General features: G+C 42.2%; 1 long non-coding RNA gene across 1 annotated transcript in view; it reads left to right on the top strand.

Moving 5' to 3' along the window:
* LOC139069671 (uncharacterized) overlaps positions 1 to 22,276 on the top strand; it is a 183,605-nt gene that overhangs the window by 94,080 nt on the left and 67,249 nt on the right. Inside the window, exon 2 of the long non-coding RNA XR_011520360.1 lies at positions 15,955 to 16,067. This is a non-coding gene — a long non-coding RNA (uncharacterized lncRNA). The remainder of the gene's footprint in view (positions 1 to 15,954; positions 16,068 to 22,276) is intronic.

Raw genomic sequence — 22,276 nt, forward strand, 5'->3', positions numbered from 1 at the left:
ACAGTGACCTGTCAGATCAATCAGTTTTGTGAAGTTGCTTTTCCCAGCAGGTTGGAATCTGTCCCAGCTGAGGGCTGCCGAACACCCCAGAGTGGTCCCCCACAGTCTACAGGGCTGACGCTGATTACCAAACAACCATGCACACAAACAAGTCTGTTGTGAATAAACGCAGCATGTAGACCTTTAGACCGTGGGAGGAAACTATAATATTCAGAGGAGAATGAGAAAAACAAACCCGTCTGGGCACAAGGAGACCATAAAAACTGTAAAACAAGTCACACAAACTCAAAATGACTGTCTGCTACAAGGTGACAGCACTAATCCCTCATAACCAATGATCTTTTACAACACCAAAAAATAACACAGTTATGCAATAAGATATAAAACAAATTGTATATTCAAACAACAGGGGTCTTCATAAATGGCTATTTATGTCATAAATCTATCCTAATCAGAAACCTGTAGCCGAAAGGTTTGAGAATGACAATATCCACTGGATTTGAACAAAAGGTTTCCAGGTGTACAGTGGTGGGAAAAACTATTTGCCCCTTCCTGATTTCTTATTCTTTTGCATGTTTGTCACACAAAATGTTTCTGATCATCAAACACATTTAACCATTAGTCAAAGATACCACAAGTAAACACAAAATGCAGTTTTGAAATGTTTTTTATTATTTAGGGAGAGAACAAAATCCAAACCTACATTGCCCTGTGTGAAAAAGTAATTGCCCCCCTTGTTAAAAAATAACCCAACTGTGGTGTTTCACACCTGAGTTCAATTTCTGTAGCCACCCCCAAGCCTGATTACTGCCACACCTGTTTCAATCAAATGGCCTGCATTTGATATAGCGCCTTCTAGAGTCCTGGAACCCTTCAACGTGCTTTACAACACAATCAGTCATTCACCCATTCACAGACTGATGGGGATGAGCTACAATGTAGCCACAGCTGCCCTGGGGCGCACTGACAGAGGCGAGGCTGCCGAGCACTGGCGCCACCGGTTCCTCCGACCACCACCAGCAGGCAACGTGGGTTAAGTGTCTTGCCCAAGGACACAACGACAGCGACAGACTGAGCGGGGCTCGAACCTGCAACCTTCCAATTACAGGGCGAGCACTTAACTCCTGTGCCACCATCGCCCCACAAGAAATCACTTAAATATGAGCTGCCTGACACAGAGGAGCAGAGCAAAAGCACCTCAAAAGCTAGACATCATGCCAAGATCCAAAGAAATTCAAGAACAAATGAGAACAAAAGTAAATGAGATCTATCAGTCTGGTAAAGGTTATAAAGCCATTACTAAAGCTTTGGGACTGCAGTGGACCACAGTGAGAGCCATTATCCACAAATGGCAACAACATGGAACAGTGGTGAACCTTCCCAGGAGTGGGCGGCCGACCAAAATTACCCCAAGAGCGCAGAGGCAACTCATCCGAGAGGTCACAAAAGACCCCAGGACAACTTCTAAAGAACTGCAGGCCTCACTTGCCTCAATTAAGGTCAGTGTTCACGACTCCACCATAAGAAAGAGACTGGGCAAAAATGGCCTCCATGGCAGATTTCCAAGATGCAAACCACTGTTAAGCAAAAAGAACATTAGGGCTCGTCTCAATTTTGCTAAGAAACATCTCAATGATTGCCAAGACTTTTGGGAAAACACCTTGTGGACTCATGAGACAAAAGTTGAACTTTTTGGAAGGCAAATGTCCCGTTACATCTGGTTTAGAAGTAACCCAGCATTTCAGACAAAGAGCATCATACCAGCAGTAAAATGTGGTGGTGGTAGTGTGATGGTCTGGGGTTGTTTTGCTGCTTCAGGAACTGGAAGGCTTGCTGTGATAAATGGAACCATGAATTCTACTGTCTACCAAAACATCCTGAAAGAGAACGTCCGACCATCTGTTCGTCAACTAAAGCTAAAACAATCTTGGGTGCTGCAGCAGGACAATGACCCATAATACACCAGCAAATTCACCTCTGAATGGCTGAAGAACAACAACATGAAGACTTTGGAGTGGCCTAGTCAAAGTCCTGACCTGAATCCTATTGAGATGCTATGGCATGACCTTAAAAAGGCGGTTCATGCTAGAAAACCCTCAAATAAAGCTGAATTACAACAACTGTGCAAAGATGAGTGGGCCAGAATTCCTCCAGGGTACTGTAAAAGACTCGTAGCAAGTTATCGCAAATGCCTGATTGTAGTTATTGCTGCTAAGGGAGGCCCAACCAGGTTCAGGGGCAATTACTTTTTCACACAGGGCAATGTAGGTTTGGATTTTGTTCTCTCCCCAAATTATAAAAAACATAATTTCAAAACTGCATTTTGTGTTTACTTGTGGTATCTTTGAATAATGGTTAAATGTGTTTGATGATCAGAAACATTTTGTGTGACAAACATGCAAAAGAATAAGAAATCAGGAAGGGGGCAAATAGTTTTTCACACCACTGTAGCTGCATCTGCACACAGTGAGCAGTAGGCTTTTGAGGTTGGTGAGATATGCAGCAAATAAGTCACTTCCTCTCAAAATATTCTAAAACTGTCCAGGAACTTTCAGCCAAGGGAGTGAACTCCGTCACAGTTTGGCAGAGCACAGCCTTGGATAGAGAATGAAAGAGGGTGGAGCTCATTAAAGTAACACAGAGCAGTTTTCTGCTCCTCCACCCTACTGGTTAAAAATGGGATTACAACTGCCATACACAACCCTGCTGCAGCCTGCTGTAGCTACTGCTAACAATGAGCTAACACTAACATGAGACAACTAATACTAAAATAAACATAATGACGTAAAAAGATCCACACTGTTGGACAATAAAATAGTATTAGTTACAAGTCCAGTAGCAACACAGCCAGGTCATCATCAGTCCATGATTTTAAAACCTCCATTAGCTCCCTCAAACTAGTGTAGGTGCTTTGATGTTCACTCTGGTTTTAGCTCATTGCTTCACCTTCAAAGACGTTACTCTCTTACTTTTACTTCCAGGCTCTGCTATGATGCCAACAGAAAATGCAAACTTCTTTTTTTAACATCTTCTGTACGTTCCTTCTGTGTATCTTTTCAACTTGCATTTCTTAGTTCTTTTTAAATACAGAAAAGAAAAGCTGTTCTTTACCTTGTTTGCAAACAGAGTAACAGGACCCCGAACATAAACACATACAGGAAACCAACACACAGAGATCACTATTTATTGTGGACATCAGAACACTCTCGTAAACGCAAAATGTCAGTGATCAGAACGTTATACCTCTTAACAACATAATAACAGAAGAATGAGGCCGTAAACAAGAGGACCAACATATACAAAATGCTTTAAAGGCATGCGGATACCCAACATGGGCAATAAACAAAGGAAAACAACATACAACAACAGAAACAAAAAGAACAACCAAAATAAAAAAAAACAGAAATCCAGAAAGACAAGAACCGAAACCAGTTCTTTACATCAAAGGCATAACAGAAAACATAATAGCACAATGAATAAACACAACATAAACACACCAACAAAACCATAAACAACCAGTGTTGCCAACTCAGCGACTTTGTCGCTGTTCCTAATGACTTTTTGACCCCCTCAACAACTTTTTTTCCAAAAAGCATCTAGCGACATTTCTCAGGACCCTTTTTTACTTTCTGTAGAACTTTCTTGTAGATATTCCCTACAGACATTCCCTGCAGATTAGCAACAAAGAAACCATTTGCACTCTGAACTGTCCTTGTCCGGGGATTGGACCGCCAAGGCTCCCGCCTTGGTCTGCCACCCGATTCACATTGCACCGGACCCTTCATGTTCCTCCTGCGGGTGGTGGGTCCACAGTTGGACGAGCCCATGTATCCGGTTCGGGCTGGGCCCGGCCGGGCCCCATGGGCGAAAGCCCGGCCACCAGGCGCTCGCTCACGGGCCCCAACCCCAGGCCTGGCTCCAGGGTGGGACCCCGGTAACCCTCCGGGCCGGGTACACCGACTCTTCGTTTTCACCGCCATGAAAGATCCTTCGAACCGTTCTTTGTCTCACCCTTCACCTAAGACCAATTTGTCATGGGAGACCCTACCAGGGGCACTAAGTGCCCCAGGCAACATAGCTCCTAGGATCATTAGGGCACTCAAACTCCTCCACCACGATAAGGTGACGGTTCAAGGATGAGGATCAGCACCTCCAAATCTGAGACCATGGTTCTCGACCGGAAAAGGGTGGCTTGCCACCTCCGGGTCGGGGGAGAGGTCCTACCTCAAGTGGAGGAGTTTAAGTATCTCGGGGTCTTGTTCACGAGTGAGGGTAGGAGGGATCGGGAGATCGACAGGCGGATTGGTTCGGCGTCTGCAGTGATGCGGACGCTGAGCCGATCTGTCGTGGGGAAGAGGGAGCTGAGCCAGAAAGCCAGGCTCTCGATTTACCGGTCGATCTACGTCCCAATCCTCACCTATGGTCATGAGCTTTGGGTAATGACCGAAAGAACGAGATCGCGGATACAAGCGGCCGAAATGAGTTTCCTCCGTAGGGTGGCCGGGCTCAGCCTTAGAGATAGGGTGAGGAGCTCGGACATTCGGGAGGGACTCGGAGTAGAACCGCTGCTCCTCCGGATCGAAAGGAGCCAGTTGAGGTGGTTTGGGCATCTGGTCAGGATGCCTCCTGGACGCCTCCCTGGGGAGGTGTTTCGGGCATGTCCTGCCGGCAGAAGGCCCCCGGGTCGACCCAGGACACGTTGGAGAAGTTACATCTCCAATCTGGTCCGGGAACGCCTTGGGGTCCTGCCGGAGGAGCTGGTGGACAAGGCCGGGGAGAGGACGGCCTGGAGCTCCCTAGTTGGGATGCTGCCCCCGCGACCCGGACCCGGATAAGCGGAGGAAGACGAGACGAGACGAGACTCTGAACTGTTCTTCCGGGAGTAAGGAAGCCCTATAGTTCATTGATAAACCACAGAAACACCTGAAGAAGATAATTTTAGGAATATGGAGGTTGAGCCTGTGGTGGAAATATAAATATGGTAAATGGCCTGTGCACCTTCTTTGGGTTCTACAACCCCCCAAGGCACTTCACAACAGAAACATTCACCCATTCACACACACATTCACACGCTGGTAGGGATGAGCTACAATGCACTTGGGCACCCTGACAGAGGCGAGGCTGCCGAACACTAGCGCCACCGGTTCCTCGACCACCACCAACAGGCAAGGCAGGTTAGGTGTCTTGCCCAAGGACACAACAGCAGCATTCTAAGGTCAGAGCCAGGATCAAACCTGCAACCTTCCGATTTACTGGACAACCCGCTCTATATTTATGCTTAATTTTACATTTGTCAAGTCATCATGAAATGATTGGAACGTGAGCTGGAGTTTCTTATCATGTCACAGAGTTATTTTTGATTGTATTTACTGCGGTGGAATAATTGTAGGAGGCATAATTGCCTCTGACACCATGATAGCCCCCCCTTTTATGATGTCAAAATGGATTTCCCATCATTTACTCATGTTTTTCATCACACGCGATGATTCATAAACTATACGAGTATCTGGTCCTGACTCATGAGTCATTCTCACTCAAACATGCTCATGTGCACGTCTTGTTTTTATTCTTCTAACCAGACATCAATATAGATGTGGCCATTTCATATGAATACCCCTGGCTGCTCCATTAAACTGTCAATGACAAAGCAGACGAAGAGGCACAATTTCAGCAGTTCAAACTGGTCAGTTCCCGAGAGGAGCTGTACTCATGCATGACCACAACGCATGGCTGTGGCTATTTATAGCACCAACTTGTGTAATGTGTAAATTTATAAAAGCTGCACCTGCAGATTGTTCGTCATTGTGTAATTACGTTTATTCTACTTTAAGATTTAGGTTCAAGAAGTTAAAAATAATTTACACTAGGGTTTGCAGACACACAGGCTCAAATGATGAAACAACTAAACCAACAACATTTGTGCATAAAAAGGATGAAACTATGACTTCAAAAACAACAACCTGACATAAAGTACTTAGAATTTCCTGATGTGGAGCCAGTAAATTTCTGCATACACATCTTTTGCTCCAGCTGAGTTCTGAGATTAATTCAATCAAAAGGAAGAGACTAATCAGTGAACTCGCACACTGTGGTGTCTGGCTGAATTCCTGCACTGCACTTTACTTTGGCATGTCTTAGATTAATGCAATTTGTGTTGTTAGGCAGCATTACTTATCTTTCTCCAGAGTCACACACCAATGGTTTTTATCCTGCTTGGGTAACTTTTCATAGTTCACAAATAACCAAGGACAAGTTGTAGGAGCCATGGGGGAGTGGATATCACCAGTACACATAGAAGCCAGAAGCTAGCTGCGAAAGCTCTATCTCTCAGCTGTGAAAAAAGGGAGCATGAAGAGGACCTTGGATGCCACTTATTTGGTGTCTTTGATAATAAATGCAGCACTCTACCCTCAACAACTCTGTTTTCAAGCTCACAGGAAGGTCAAACAAATGAGTAATGCAGCTAAAGAACAAAATTGCACACTAGAACTGTATTCCCTACTTCTTTCAAAATTAACTATAAGTATCAGAGAGAAGCGTGAAAACATCTGAATTGTGCATATGTGCTTGATTACATATATCGTTAAAAGCTGGCCTCCAGTCATGCTTCCTTTCATTTCTGGATCTGGCAAGGTCACTGTTTCTCTGTCTGCCTGTGACCCATTCTTGATTTTCAAGTATTTTTTTTAATGATTTTGAGGCATGAAACCATTTATTTACAGATAGATTTTACCCCATGATGTGCATCCTTGGGAAGAAATTACATTCAGACTATAGGCTGATTTTCCCCCCACATCATCAACCACCCCCTGCTTCTTAGTGCTTCCTATACCATCTCCATACTGGGTTCAGATGCCTCACAGGCAGGCATCATCATCAATAGTCATTTAGGAGTGGGTTGCTTTTCACGTTACTGAATGCAATGAAGATTCATAGCAACCTGTTTCTAAAAAGAGCATACAGAATAGAAAAGGAGATGGAAATTGTACAAACACACAAGCACATACACACACAGGCAATTGGATTACCAGAGTGTGGCCTTGTAGGTCCACTGAGAGGAAAAGGTGTTGGAAGACAAATCACAACATTTGTAATTTTTTTTAGAAATATTGAGGAGAGAGTGAAGATGAAAATGCTGTGTATCTTGACCAAAACTGACCCTGGCTTTTTCAAAGCCTTATTTTATTTTCTATTTTGTTGTAGTATCCATTGCAGCTAATCAAAATCAGTGGTAAACCAGCTGAACATAAAAATGGATGTTTTCACCAACAGAGGATTCTAAACTTTTTCCTTTAGCAAGCTCTTTCCTCATTCTCCTAATTGCAACTGCTCTCTTAACTTAAAAAAGATAAAGAATAATTGAAACTTGGAGAGCAGAGCAAAGCTTGCAAACATAATCTTGAATACAGATATCAGGGACCCACTGTGCTAAGACCTAGTATGGACGTCCTACAGACGTGGTCTGGACTGACAAACTCAATATAGACATGGTCTACACGTCCATGAAGTGCACCATTTGCAGGGGAATTTAAAGCTTTTGACACAGCATATCATGACACCCTAATTAACAGATTTCATGACACAGTGGGAATCTCTGATACCATTCTAAATTGGTCCAGATCGTAACTTTCTAACAGAAGTTCCATTGTCTGTCCAACCAAAAGATGTTACCATCTACTGATGTGTTCTGTGGAGTACCCCAAGGCTCTGTTTTGGGTCCTCTCCTGTTTTTTTAATTGTTTTTTTTACTATTTATACACCCTCTTGGACAGATAATTAATTCATTTTATAATGTTTTCTATTGCCTTTTTGCAGATGACATGCACCTATATTGCTTCTTTAAGGATTTTGATAGTTCTACAGGTGCTGGCCAGTAAATTAGAATATCATCAAAAGGTTGAAAATATTTCAGTAATTCCATTCAAAACGTGAAACTTGTACATTATATTCATGCAATGCACACAGACCAATGTATTTCCAATGTTCATTACATTTAAATTTGATATTTATAGGTGACAACCAATGAAAACATCAAATCTGGTATCTCAGAAAATTAGAATATTCTAAAGGCCAATGAAAAAATGTTTGTTTCTCTAATGTTGGCCAACTGAAAAGAATGAACATGAAAAGAATGTGCATGTATAGCACTCAATACTTAGTCGGGGCTCCTTTTGCCTCAATAACTGCAGTAATGCGGCGTGGCATGGACTCGATCAGTCTGTGGCACTGCTCAGGTGTTATGAGAGCCCAGGTTGCTCTGATAGTCGTCTTCAGCTCCTCTGCATTGTTGGGTCTAGCGTATTGCATCCTCCGCTTCACAATACCCCATAGATTTTCTATGGGGTTAAGGTCAGGCGAGTTTGCTGGCCAATCAAGGACAGGGATACCATGGTCCTTGAACCAGGTGCTGGTGGTTTTGGCACTGTGTGCAGGTGCCAAGTCCTGTTGAAAGGTGAAGTCTGCATCCCCATAAAGTTGGTCAGCAGCAGGAAGCATGAAGTGCTCTAAAACTTCCTGGTAGACGGCTGCATTGACCCTGGACCTCAGGAAACAGAGTGGGCCAACACCGGCAGATGACATGGCACCCCACACCATCACTGACGGTGGAAACTTTACACTGGACCTCATGCAACGTGGATTCTGTGCTTCTCCGCTCTTCCTCCAGACTCTGGGTCCTTGATTTCCAAAGGAAATGCAGAACTTGCTTTCATCAGAAAACATAACTTTGGACCACTCAGCATCAGTCCAGTCCTTTTTGTCCTTGGCCCAGGCGAGACGCTTCTTGCGCTGTTTCTTGTTCAAGAGTGGCTTGACACACGGAATGCGACACCTGAATCCCATGTCTTTCATGAGTCTCCTCGTGGTGGTTCTTGAAGCGCTGACTCCAGCTGCAATCCACTCTTTGTGGATCTCCCCCACATTTTTGAATGGGTTTGTCGTCACAATTCTCTGCAGGGTGCGGTTATCCCTAGAGCTTGTACACTTTTTTCTACCACATTTTTTCCGTCCCTTCGCCTGTCTGTTAATGTGCTTGGACACAGAGCTCTGCGAACAGCCAGCTTCTTTAGCAATCACCTTTTGTGTCTTGCCCTCCTTGTGCAAGGTGTCAATGATTGTCTTTTGGACAGCTGTTAAGTCAGAAGTCTTCCCCATGATTGTGGTGCCTTCAAAACAAGACTGAGGGACCTTTTAAAGGCCTTTGCAGGTGTTTTGAGTAAATCAGCTGATTAGAGTGGCAGCAGGTGTCTTCTATATTCAGCCTTTTCAGAATATTCTAATTTTTTGAGATACCAAATTTGGAGTTTTCATTAGTTGTCACTTATGAATATCAAATTTAAATGTAATGAACATTGGAAATACATTGGTCTGTGTGCATTGCATGAATATAATGTACACGTTTCACGTTTTGAATGGAATTACTGAAATATTTTCAACCTTTTGATGATATTCTAATTTACTGGCCAGCACCTGTATATATAGTTAGAACTAAGCGAGTACCTATCAGCGATCACTAACTGGCTAGAAGATAACTTCCTTCAATTAAATTCTGAAAGACTCGATGTCTGATTGGTGCTACTGAGAACATGGTTCCTCCATCAAGTCAAACTTAAAGAGCAAGTCAACCCCTACCAGAGTCTAACTCCACTCCCACTTCATGTTTGAAAAATGCAACAAATGCTGTTGCCTGGCAGACCAAGAGGGCGGAGCTGCTAACAAATACACACACACACACACACACACACACAGGCATTGTGACATCATAATGTACCAGTTTACATCAAAGCATACCTCTTAGCCAATAGCGGTGGCAGATTTAAATTAAAATACAGTGCAGAATTCTTACCTGACGATGGCACAACACTGACACTTTTAGGCAGAATAATTAACTAAGATGCACTGAAGTGCCAAATTATTAATGAAGCGTGTCTGCAGCACGATTAGACACTCGTTTATTTAGTTTATCAGCAAAAAAAGTTTATTTGGGGGTGACTTGCTCTTTAAGGAATTTGAGTGGGTATTTTTTGACCAATAAATGTCTCAAAAACACTCGTCCAGAACTGTTTTCATAATCCACCCATCCATCAATCCACCCATCCATCAATCCATCCGTCCATCCATTCGTTTTTCCAGCACCTAAAGACCTTTTATTTTAAATAGCTTTAGCTTAAATGTGTTGCATTATGAAATTTTTTCAATGATATTTGTTTTAATTTAGATGTGATTGTCTTTGTGAAGTACTTTGTGATTGTTTTTTTATCCATGATAGGTGCCATGTAAAAAAAGAATACTTTAGTTACATTTTCTGGTATGATATTAGTGTAAAGTTTATTTGGTGTAAAAAATTCAAAACAAAAATTTCCTGATGAATAATTAAAGACATTTACAGTAAAACCTTGAATTGACTTTAATGTACAGATTGTCAAAGCTAATTTTATTCCAGCATGAATTTACAGCTAAAAACATACATGGGAAATAAATATTTGTGTGCAAATTGCTGATATGACAAGTAACTGGCTAGACTTTTTGTGAAGCTGTGCATGGGAGAAAACAAGCTAGTTTATTTATGTCCATATAAATGAAGAAAGAACCAGTGAGTTTTATTGACGTATATAGAGATACATGATTGCCAGCTGTCTCCAAGTGCACTGCTAATATCCAGTGAACCACAAGTATGCTAAATAATTCTCTATTTTATGTAAATACAAAAAAAGATTTAAATGTGACCATTTTCTTTCTGTCATCTTTTAAGGACATGTTGTTAGAAACCAGAAGAAATGGACTTGAGCACAAAGAACCCCAGAGCTGCAGAAAGGCAACTAATTATTTATGCTGAATTAATGTTAATAAAAAGATCACACTGCAGCTACTACTTGAAGGTGCATGCATGTCCTGATCAGATATGAAAGTAGTATTTTTTCACTGGAACTGTGCAAATTGGTGTCTTCTTTTTAAGGAGACCAGAAAGCATGAAAAGTAAAATGGTGAAAAATGAATAATCAAATGCTAAAGAGGTGATTTGATTGGGTAATGGTCTTTTCCTGCTTCTAAGGACTGAGGATGGGGCATTGTGATGGGTTCATAAGGGAAATGTGAACCAGGTTCTTGGATGAAGCACATAGGAGACATACGTCAATCCCGCCATCAAGGTTGGAGAACATTTCACAAAAGAACTTGATGCCTTCCCATAGTCAGTCAGCTGCTCTAATTTATGTCCTTTTCACAGTCGGACACTCAAGGGAAGCAAACAGCTGCAGAGACCACTCCCTTGGTTCTTTTCCTGAGACCCATGTTAATCTGCTGACTCCCGCCCACTAATAAATCTATTAGAGAGCTAAACACTGTGTAATGGCTTGAGTTGGTACTTGGGCTCCATGAGGTGGTGCATATTAAAGTGTTTGCTGCTGAAAGAGTCTGAGAGCTGATTTTAAACTTCAAGAAGGGGCCAAAAATGGAAGTCTGCACAAAGCAGTTTCTTCATCATGAGCTATTTTTTTAATTAAAAGGAATACAACATAAGAGCTTAAAAATTACAATTAATCCAACAAAATGTCTTTTGATTATCTAGTTCAGTCAATCCTCATTTATTAGAAAAGACCTCTAATGCCTAAATAAATCAGCATGAGCTTCTATAGTCATCCGGAGCAGCACTGTGTTGTGGTCCTCTGCGTTGATACCAGTCACCACACTGCAGGGAGTCTGGCAAGCTTCACCTTTGACCGACCTAATTTGATTTTGTCAAATGTGTTTCCTTGCCCTGCCGAGACCAGGCCAGCTGCTCATCTCTCTCCAGCTTCTGTTTGTGATGTTTGATTTGCTGAATAAAAGAGGGCGAATGAGGGAGAGAGGATAGAAAGGCTGCTGGGGTGGCTGGACATAAGCAGACCGGATCAAGTCTGTCACAGTGGCCTGTCTGAGAGATGGTTTATCACCTCTGGCATCGCCACACACTTCCAAATCTAGTGTAACTTTCTTTTGTTCCAGTTTCTCCTCCCTCTCATTGTCTGGCACCTTAATATCATAAGAAAAACTTTTTTTTTCTCTGCTGGTACCTGTTCTACAAAATCCCCAGGCAGTTTGGCTGGAATATCAATGAATCACACTCTATTAAGCTCTTGTATATATATATAAAGCTATAAGTGAAGCGAAACCTTGACACTCGATGGGACTGATGTGGGTGAGCGGCATCGCCTCTGGTTAGGCAGACGCCTCCCTGGTGGAGACCATTGCGAGCCGCTCTGGAGAGTTTGTACTCCGCCTTCGTTTATTTCTATGTGATAATTAAGAGCAGTGATTTCTCAGCATGGTTCAGAGTTTTATTCACAGGAAGGACAGCCAAAGAGATAATGGAGGGTGTCTCCAGGTAAGAGAGAGACAGTGGTGTGTCCAGACCTTTTAAAATGGGGTGGCCCAAGTGGTGCACTTGCATGGGTGGCAGCCAAAGTTATGCTTTTCATTTTGAAAAAAGAAAAAAAAAAGAGGGGGGGGGGGGGGGGGTGGTGTTAAGTTGTCACAAAATAATACATTTTTTACATTCCTCTCCTTCTTCTGAGGTGGTTAGCAATCCACTTCTCGGTACATTACCACCATCAACTCAAGTGGAGTTTGGCTCAAGACTATAAATACTATTTATATCAATATAAATAGATAAATAAATAATTATAAATATACACAAATGTTCTGTAGGCCTGGAGGCCACTTACTGTTTTAGATTTTATAACCACAAGCCTTTCTATTTCTGGACTATTTAGAGTCAATTCAAATGAAACTCAGTGGGGTGGCACCTGGGGTGGATAATCAGATTCCAAGGCTGCCCCTGGCCACTCCCTGGATACGCCCCTGAAGAAAGAGATGGAGAGGAGTTGGTGAAGTTCTGTTTCGAATAGACCTCTGTGACTGAATGCCCCTTCTCACTGAAGGTATTTAATTCTTTTAAAAAAAATAGACTCGTAATCTATCAAGTTTAGAGGTTGTATTCATTTCCAGGGGAAATTGTTTACATTTTTGAACACAATTTTGACAGAAACAAACCAGAAAACAGAGAAAATGGTACAAAGATTTGAAAAAATAATACTAAAGCAAAAATGCAAGATGAGCCTAACAAAACCAAACAGAATCATAGATCAAAACACAGAAACAAAAACTCTTACGAATAAAGTGTCTTCGCTTGTTTCCTTTTACAAGTTTTCACACATCAGTTTCATATTGATAGATGTAGACATGTAGATATGACTCAAAGATTATAACAATAAAGAAACAAAAACAAATGAATTTCATTTCATTTGTTCACACAAACAAATCTAATCTTTTAAGTGATCTTTTCATTTTCACATTCATTAAAAAAAACATGCAACACAGAGTGTGCAAGGCTCCACACTAGACTTCCTGCATGAAGAGTTACTGTGGTTTACCTACAGATTTATTAGACAAGTTTAAAACATATTTAGGGAACATTTTTATTAATTTGCATATGATTTTCTGTTTTGGGATTCAATTATGCTCATGTGGCCTCTAAATCTCTTGGCTCAGTAGGAGGTTGAAGGATCACAGATTTATCGATCAGATGCTGTAGAGATGCACCTTCGCATATCCATATGAGCTGTAATATTACTGAGAGCCATTAATCACTCTGACAGAAACAAAATGCACCCAGGCATCTTCGCCTTGCTACTGAGAAGGAGAAAAATTGAGCGAGTGGGGTTGTGGGCAAACTATTTCACATGCTAACACCCGAGCAGAAATGAACAGCAATGACGGAGCAAAAGAACAGGCTGTGTTTTATTTTGCTTTCCTGTAATTACACACATATTTGTCAGTTTACCTTTGTTTTTCATTAGACTAAATGGTTTTCAGTTAGTATTAGTGTGGGGTATTTAGTTTGTACAAAAAATATCCCAAAAGAAAATGTTTATGCATATTTGGACTAGCTGAAACTTTCAGGTATTGTAGTGTCGCTCAGTTCGAAACCACTGAACTTTTCCATGTGGAGCACATAACAGACGATTTGTGGCTTATCTTTTGCTCTGCCTCATTCCTCAAGTTTCTTTATTTCTTATGCTTATAAAAAAAGTCTAATAACTTCATAGCTTGCTTGTTTACATCTATAGGAATGCTCTTGTAACCCATGTTCTGAAAAGGTGGCAGCAGGTACTATTCATATTGGACTTGAATCCATCCATCCATTCTATCTATCTATCTATCTATCTATCTATCTATCTATCTATCTATCTATCTATCTATCTCTCTCTCTCTCTCTCTCTCTCTCTCTCTCTCTCTCTCTCTCTCTCTCTCTCTCTCTCTCTCTCTCTCTCTCTCTCTCTCTCTCTCTCTCTCTCTCTCTCTCTCTCTCTCTCTCTCTCTATATATATATATATATACCATGTTAAGAAGCATGAAACCATACTTTAAGCAAATTGACATTCCAATCTTTTTACTGCAGCTTCAACTTGGGTGGGATGAATGGAAACTTGCTTCTATTTGGAGCCAGTCCCTATTGGGTGAGGGGAAAACTGTAGTTTATGTCACTTTTGCAGCGTCTTCCTTGTGGTAGGTGGGGTTTGCCGCTTAGATAAAACTTGATTGTTTTTGGTCATAGGGTAAAATTATTTTTATTTTATATTTGTTCAGTCACCATCACCTTTGATGCCAGGTTGTTGTTGCCTTGGAGTCAAACCAACACAAATACATCCATCCCCCTCTTATTCAAGATCGGGTCACCCACATAACAGGTTCAAGAGGGAAACCTGGGTATTTCACTCTCCAGTGACATTACAAGTGTATGCAATCTCTCCATTACAGTCTGGGTCTGCTTTGGGTCTCCTCCCTGGGGGATGTACCTGGAAAACATCTGGAGGAGAAATACCAAGAGGCTTTCTAATAAGATGCAGCAGCTTTTCTCCAAATTCCTTCAAGTTGAGCCTGGCCTATGGCATCTGGGATCTTGTTCCCTCAATCATGAGGTCCAAATACTATGACCATAGCCAAGGGTGGGAACATAGATGGAAATTAAGAGCTTTTCCTTTTGGCTCAGCTCCTGTCTTCACCAAGACAGACCAGAGCAGCACTCTCATTTCGGCAGACAAAGTCCCGATCGTTACTCAGGAACAAAACCCCAAGATACAGGAACTCTTCTACTTGAGGCTTCACTCCCACATGCAAACCAAATAATTAGCACTCCTTTTGCTTTGTTTTGGTTGTATTTTTTCAGCACCTCTTGGTCAAAATATGAAAAACCCCATGAACTTGTTCTGTTCCCCTATAAATCCCGCAGTAATGCAGCTTTAAAGCAGCTGGTCCCATGAAGCACGGAGGTTATATATTCATCAGACACACACACACACACACATATATATATATATATATATATATATATATATATATATATATATATATATATATATATAGTATCATTCCTCACAGAAACAACAGAGCTGTTGGGTCGGCTCTCTGTGCTGGCTGAACAGTTTCATTCTAATCATGTGGTTCTGATTGAAGACTTTTTGTATACAAAATACAGCTTAAAGCTCAAGAGATACTGTCTACTGTATTACTTTTATGCAGGACAGAGACACACACACATATATATATATATATATATATATATATATATATATATATATATATATATATATATATATGTAAAGAGAAAATTCAGGGTGAAATCAATATTTCCATGAACAAGATTCCCCTCGAGCCTTTCTGTGATCAATTATGTATGTGGCGACGAGCGCCAAGTAACTATTTTTAAAGTTCAAATTCTTAGCATTTTTTTAATCTCTAAAGGAAATCTGTGTATTGAGTATTTATGTGTCTGTGATGAATGTCAAATGAGAGAAGCAATGTGGTTCAGAAGCTGGGATGTGAGGTTACGGAGGTACCTCACTGACAGAACATGCTGAGAGTACATGCTCCCTCTCCCAAACTCATCTTCTGCCTCCTGTCGTTTACTCGCTGCAGTTCTACTGGAGTCATTTCAAGAAGGAAGGAACCATCATCCCACAGTGATTATGGAGGCCAATCAGAGCAACCTCACAACAAACAGAGATGTGACTCAATGGGCACATGCAGCAGTGAGTACAATAAATGAGACCAGACAGTAGCCTATGATTTTGTATCACTCTGAAGGGGAATATAGACAAAATGACATAGTTGGTCCAAACACACAAAGTAAGGATTGACATTAAGATTGCTCTATGCTCCTAATTGAATATACCTGTATTATCTTCGGTTTTGGGTGACATAAATCCGATTGATGTGAAATGAAAAATGCATAATAATCAGTGCAAGAGTCTGAGCGGTACAGATCTTTGTTCTTGAGTTGTGTTAGTGTAAGCAAGGGTGTAGGAATGAGTTTAATATTGGGGGGACACATTTTGGAAATCTAACAAATCTGTTGTAGGTCAATATATAGGTCAACCTCACTGAAAAAAATACATTTAATGATTATTTCTGATTCTAACGTGTCACTCACTGAGTGTTTCATGCCGGCTGAACATGAACATACAGGTGCTGGCCAGTAAATTAGAATATCATCAAAAGGTTGAAAATATTTCAGTAATTCCATTCAAAACGTGAAACTTGTACATTATATTCATGCAATGCACACAGACCAATGTATTTCCAATGTTCATTACATTTAAATTTGATATTCATAAGTGACAACTAATGAAAACTCCAAATTTGGTATCTCAAAAAATTAGAATATTCTGAAAAGGCTGAATATAGAAGACACCTGCTGCCACTCTAATCAGCTGATTTACTCAAAACACCTGCAAAGGCCTTTAAAAGGTCCCTCAGTCTTGTTTTGAAGGCACCACAATCATGGGGAAGACTTCTGACTTAACAGCTGTCCAAAAGACAATCATTGACACCTTGCACAAGGAGGGCAAGACACAAAAGGTGATTGCTAAAGAAGCTGGCTGTTCGCAGAGCTCTGTGTCCAAGCACATTAACAGACAGGCGAAGGGACGGAAAAAATGTGGTAGAAAAAAGTGTACAAGCTCTAGGGATAACCGCACCCTGCAGAGAATTGTGACGACAAACCCATTCAAAAATGTGGGGGAGATCCACAAAGAGTGGACTGCAGCTGGAGTCAGCGCTTCAAGAACCACCACGAGGAGACTCATGAAAGACATGGGATTCAGGTGTCGCATTCCGTGTGTCAAGCCACTCTTGAACAAGAAACAGCGCAAGAAGCGTCTCGCCTGGGCCAAGGACAAAAAGGACTGGACTGATGCTGAGTGGTCCAAAGTTATGTTTTCTGATGAAAGCAAGTTCTGCATTTCCTTTGGAAATCAAGGACCCAGAGTCTGGAGGAAGAGCGGAGAAGCACAGAATCCACGTTGCATGAGGTCCAGTGTAAAGTTTCCACCGTCAGTGATGGTGTGGGGTGCCATGTCATCTGCCGGTGTTGGCCCACTCTGTTTCCTGAGGTCCAGGGTCAATGCAGCCGTCTACCAGGAAGTTTTAGAGCACTTCATGCTTCCTGCTGCTGACCAACTTTATGGGGATGCAGACTTCACCTTTCAACAGGACTTGGCACCTGCACACAGTGCCAAAACCACCAGCACCTGGTTCAAGGACCATGGTATCCCTGTCCTTGATTGGCCAGCAAACTCGCCTGACCTTAACCCCATAGAAAATCTATGGGGTATTGTGAAGCGGAGGATGCAATACGCTAGACCCAACAATGCAGAGGAGCTGAAGACGACTATCAGAGCAACCTGGGCTCTCATAACACCTGAGCAGTGCCACAGACTGATCGAGTCCATGCCACGCCGCATTACTGCAGTTATTGAGGCAAAAGGAGCCCCGACTAAGTATTGAGTGCTATACATGCACATTCTTTTCATGTTCATTCTTTTCAGTTGGCCAACATTAGAGAAACAAACATTTTTTCATTGGCCTTTAGAATATTCTAATTTTCTGAGATACCAGATTTGATGTTTTCATTGGTTGTCACCTATAAATATCAAATTTAAATGTAATGAACATTGGAAATACATTGGTCTGTGTGCATTGCATGAATATAATGTACAAGTTTCACGTTTTGAATGGAATTACTGAAATATTTTCAACCTTTTGATGATATTCTAATTTACTGGCCAGCACCTGTAGTCTCTTACCGCTATCTCCTGCATTAGCTTCTGATAGAAAATCTGATAGATGGTGAAACTCTAGGATTAGAAAAGCCTGACAGATGTGACTCAGGGCGTGAGGCAAAGCCCAGAAAGACATGAAAAAAATTTTTATAGCCCAGTTCACTAACATTCTGTTTTTTGTTTTTTTGATCGGGGACCCATGAGCAAGCCAGAAGGGGAGGAGACTTAGGCTCCCCATTAGCCAGATCCAGGTGATTACCGGCCAACGTGGACGTTTTAATTATAAAAAAGCTGTTTATATGTCAGTACTGTTTTATTTTTATTTAATAATATGAATGTAGGATTATTCATAAGGGTAGAGCTGTGTAAACAGATTTAATACAAGACTAAAGCTGTGAATATTCAGTCTGAATTGATCTGACTCTCATCAGAATATTTTAAACTACATCAGCCAACAATGCTGACCAACAATCAGAAAAATCTGTTTGCTTCTGACAGAATGAAAAGAAGAAATAATTCCCTCACAACAACAGCTGGAACTAAATAAATTTTCAGATGGACAAAAGAACAAACTGTGGCCAAAATTGCAGTCTAAAGGCACCAGAAAGCAGAGTTTAACACTTATCTTTCTAATATTTCTAAGGAAGCATTTATTTTATTCTTAAGCCGTACTGCCCAGCTCTACTTGTTGGGATTAAATACATTCAACTGTGTTCACTTATTATCACATTCAAATCTTCCTCTCATCAGCAACCTAAAATCATCTCACTCTTCACTGTAGCACCTCAGCAGGTCTGGCTCTCCCTGTCTCACTCTCAGCTGGTCTGGCTCTCCCTGTCTCACCCTCAGCAGGTCTGGCTCTCCCTGTCTCACTCTCAGCTGGTCTGGCTCTCCCTGTCTCACCCTCAGCAGGTCTGGCTCTCCCTGTCTCACCCTCAGCAGGTCTGGCTCTCCCTGTCTCACCCTCAGCAGGTCTGGCTCTCCCTGTCTCACCCTCAGCAGGTCTGGCTCTCCCTGTCTCACCCTCAGCAGGTCTGGCTCTCCCTATCTCACCCTCAGCAGGTCTGGCTCTCCCTGTCTCACCCTCAGTAGGTCTGGCTCTCCCTGTCTCACCCTCAGCAGGTCTGGCTCTCCCTGTCTCACCCTCAGCAGGTCTGGCTCTCCCTATCTCACCCTCAGCAGGTCTGGCTCTCCCTGTCTCACCCTCAGCAGGTCTGGCTCTCCCTGTCTCACCCTCAGCAGGTCTGGCTCTCCCTGTCTCACCCTCAGCAGGTCTGGCTCTCCCTATCTCACCCTCAGCAGGTCTGGCTCTCCCTGTCTCACCCTCAGTAGGTCTGGCTCTCCCTGTCTCACTCTCAGCTGGTCTGGCTCTCCCTGTCTCACCCTCAGCAGGTCTGGCTCTCCCTGTCTCACTCTCAGCTGGTCTGGCTCTCCCTGTCTCACCCTCAGCAGGTCTGGCTCTCCCTGTCTCACCCTCAGCAGGTCTGGCTCTCCCTATCTCACCCTCAGCAGGTCTGGCTCTCCCTGTCTCACCCTCAGTAGGTCTGGCTCTCCCTGTCTCACCCTCAGCAGGTCTGGCTCTCCCTGTCTCACCCTTAGCAGGTCTGGCTCTCCCTGTCTCACCCTCAGCAGGTCTGGCTCTCCCTGTCTCACCCTCAGCTGGTTCCTGCTGAACTTCATCTGATCTCTTACATAAAAACAATGGACATGAATAAGGAGTAAAAATACTGTTGGAGGACTAGTGCAATGTTAAAATCATGCTAGTTATAGTATTATTTAGTCGTGCTCACTTGTTATCATGCTCGAATCTTCCTCTCATCATCAACCATCTAAAATCTCACTCTTCATTGTAGCACCTACCTGCACCTCAGCAGGTCTGGTGCTCCCTGTCTCACCCTCAGCAGGTCTGGCGCTGCCTGTCTCACCTTCATCATCATTTTCCTGCTGAGCTTCCACTGGTCTCTTATATGAAAAAAGTGACATGAATAAGGTTTCAAAATAAAATATGATGAGAATGTCAAAAACAAGCAACAATCACATTTACAGATTCCATTTTTATGTGGGGATTCTACTTTTTATTTATTTCGTGTCAAAAGGTTTTTGTCTGTTACTGTCAAATCGTGTCAAATTCACCATTTTTTGTTGACTAGTAGTGTTGTTTAATGTTTAATGCTGCCTAGCAAGATGTTTACGTTAGTCAGCCAGTCTAACGTTTGACCAGAAATACAATTATCCTCTTGGACTAAATTATTATCAACTCACAATTACTTTCTTTCTTTTTTTGCCCATGAGAAGAACTCGTTGAGCTGCTGTCCCGGCTCCGACTCCCGCTTCACTCAGCCAGCCTGTCTAACTCCCTGAGGGGAGGGGCTGTGTCGGTGAGAAGTCTGCGGTGTCTTTCAAAATAAAGCTCGCGAGTCAAATATTTCTTCTCCATGTTAGGGGGGGGGCGCATTTGTCCAATATTGGAGGGGACACGTCCCACCCGTCACCCCCCCCCCCCCCCCCCCGGTTCCTACGCACATTTCTGAGATTAAATGTCATCTCTTAGTGATATGAAACATTTCTGGGACAATGGTGATAGAAGAAGTTTAAGTAGAGGAGTGTAAGTGTCTTGGGGTCTTGTTCACGAGTGGGGGAAAGATGGAGCACGAGATTAATAGGCAGATTGGTGCTGCGTCTGCAGGAATGCAGGCATACCTGTCTGTTGGAGTGAAGCGAGAGCTGAGCCGTTCCTATCCTCACCTATGATCACGAGCTTTGGGTAGTGATTGAAAGACTGAGATCACAGATACAAGCGGCTAAAATGAGCTTTCTCCTCAGGGTGGATGGGCTCTCCCTTAGAGACAGGGTGAAAAGTGAGGCCATCTGGGAGGGGCTCTGTGTAGATCTGCTGCTCCCCACATTGAGAGAAACCAGCTAAGGTGGCTTTGGCATCTGGTTAGGATGCCCCCCTAGATGCCAAGTTCTGAGCATGTCCAACCAGGAGGGACATCTGGGCCTCTGTGTTTAGGCTGCTCCCTCCACACCCAAGCCCTGGATAAGCGGTTGATAATGGATGGATGATGATTGAAGAGTTAAGTTTCTGTCCTGTAACTGGAGGGTATCAGGTTCACACCCTTTGTTGAATAAAATGTGTAAAAGACTATAGTGCCTAAATTGCGCCAAAGTAAAAAAAAAATTATATAAAAAGGCATTAATAGACTGAAAGAGGTGTCACTGAATGATCCTCGGGGAAATGTTATTTACTTCTACATTTTTAATAGATTTAATCATCTTTAACAAATGTGTTCAATGGTTAGGACGCTAACAGGTTTGCTACCAAAATCATGGATGACAGTGTAATATTAAAAAAACTCACTAAAACCCACATCAATATTACTTTCCACAACATCAGAAGATGTTCATCCAGTTATGATCTTTAAGTCTTTCTTCTGTTAGAGGATTTTATTTTACATCACTGCAAAAATGTATGTGCCATTTGTTTTCACCTTCATCTGTAGACGGGGAAAGTTTCTTTGTGCTTACCTTGCAACTTACACAAGCGCTGAGAGAACTTGAAACCCCTTGTCCCTACATGCCAAGAATAGACTTCAGCGTTGTGGATTCCCATCTAAAATAGCTTCTGAACCACCAGCATCAGGCACAAAAACGCATTTCAGAAGGGGGTATGAGCAGCATTTCAAATCACAGTTCACATGTTGGAAAAGATATTTGTAAAACCTATTTAAGACTTGCCAAACAATCAGTTTTGATTCTAATATTTAGAAATCGGTCCACATGAAACTCACATCAAGTAGCAGCGGGGTCCAAATTAAAAAGTCAGCAACTGAATTAAAAAAGTGATAAAAGCTATAATTAAACTATATATTAAATATAGATTTTGAACTGTGGTAATTATTGTTCTGTACTTAGAAAAATCCTGAAACTTTAAAGCACATTCGTCTTTGATTAGGGGCCAGCAGACTCCCCACAGTATCCACAAGGACTTGACATCCATTAAAAAAAAATTATGAACCTGTCGGGAGTCCGATACGCAGTCGAAGCAAGCTGCTGACTCCTCACTCCCTCAGTGTTGGGCCATTTGCATTCATAGCCAGTTTAAATGCATTCTTTAAGGCTTACAGTGATTCATTTATTTGATAGCTCTGAATTAGCTTAATTTGAATCATGATTAT

Source organism: Nothobranchius furzeri, chromosome 4, assembly GCF_043380555.1.
Source record: "Nothobranchius furzeri strain GRZ-AD chromosome 4, NfurGRZ-RIMD1, whole genome shotgun sequence".
NCBI lineage: Eukaryota > Metazoa > Chordata > Actinopteri > Cyprinodontiformes > Nothobranchiidae > Nothobranchius > Nothobranchius furzeri.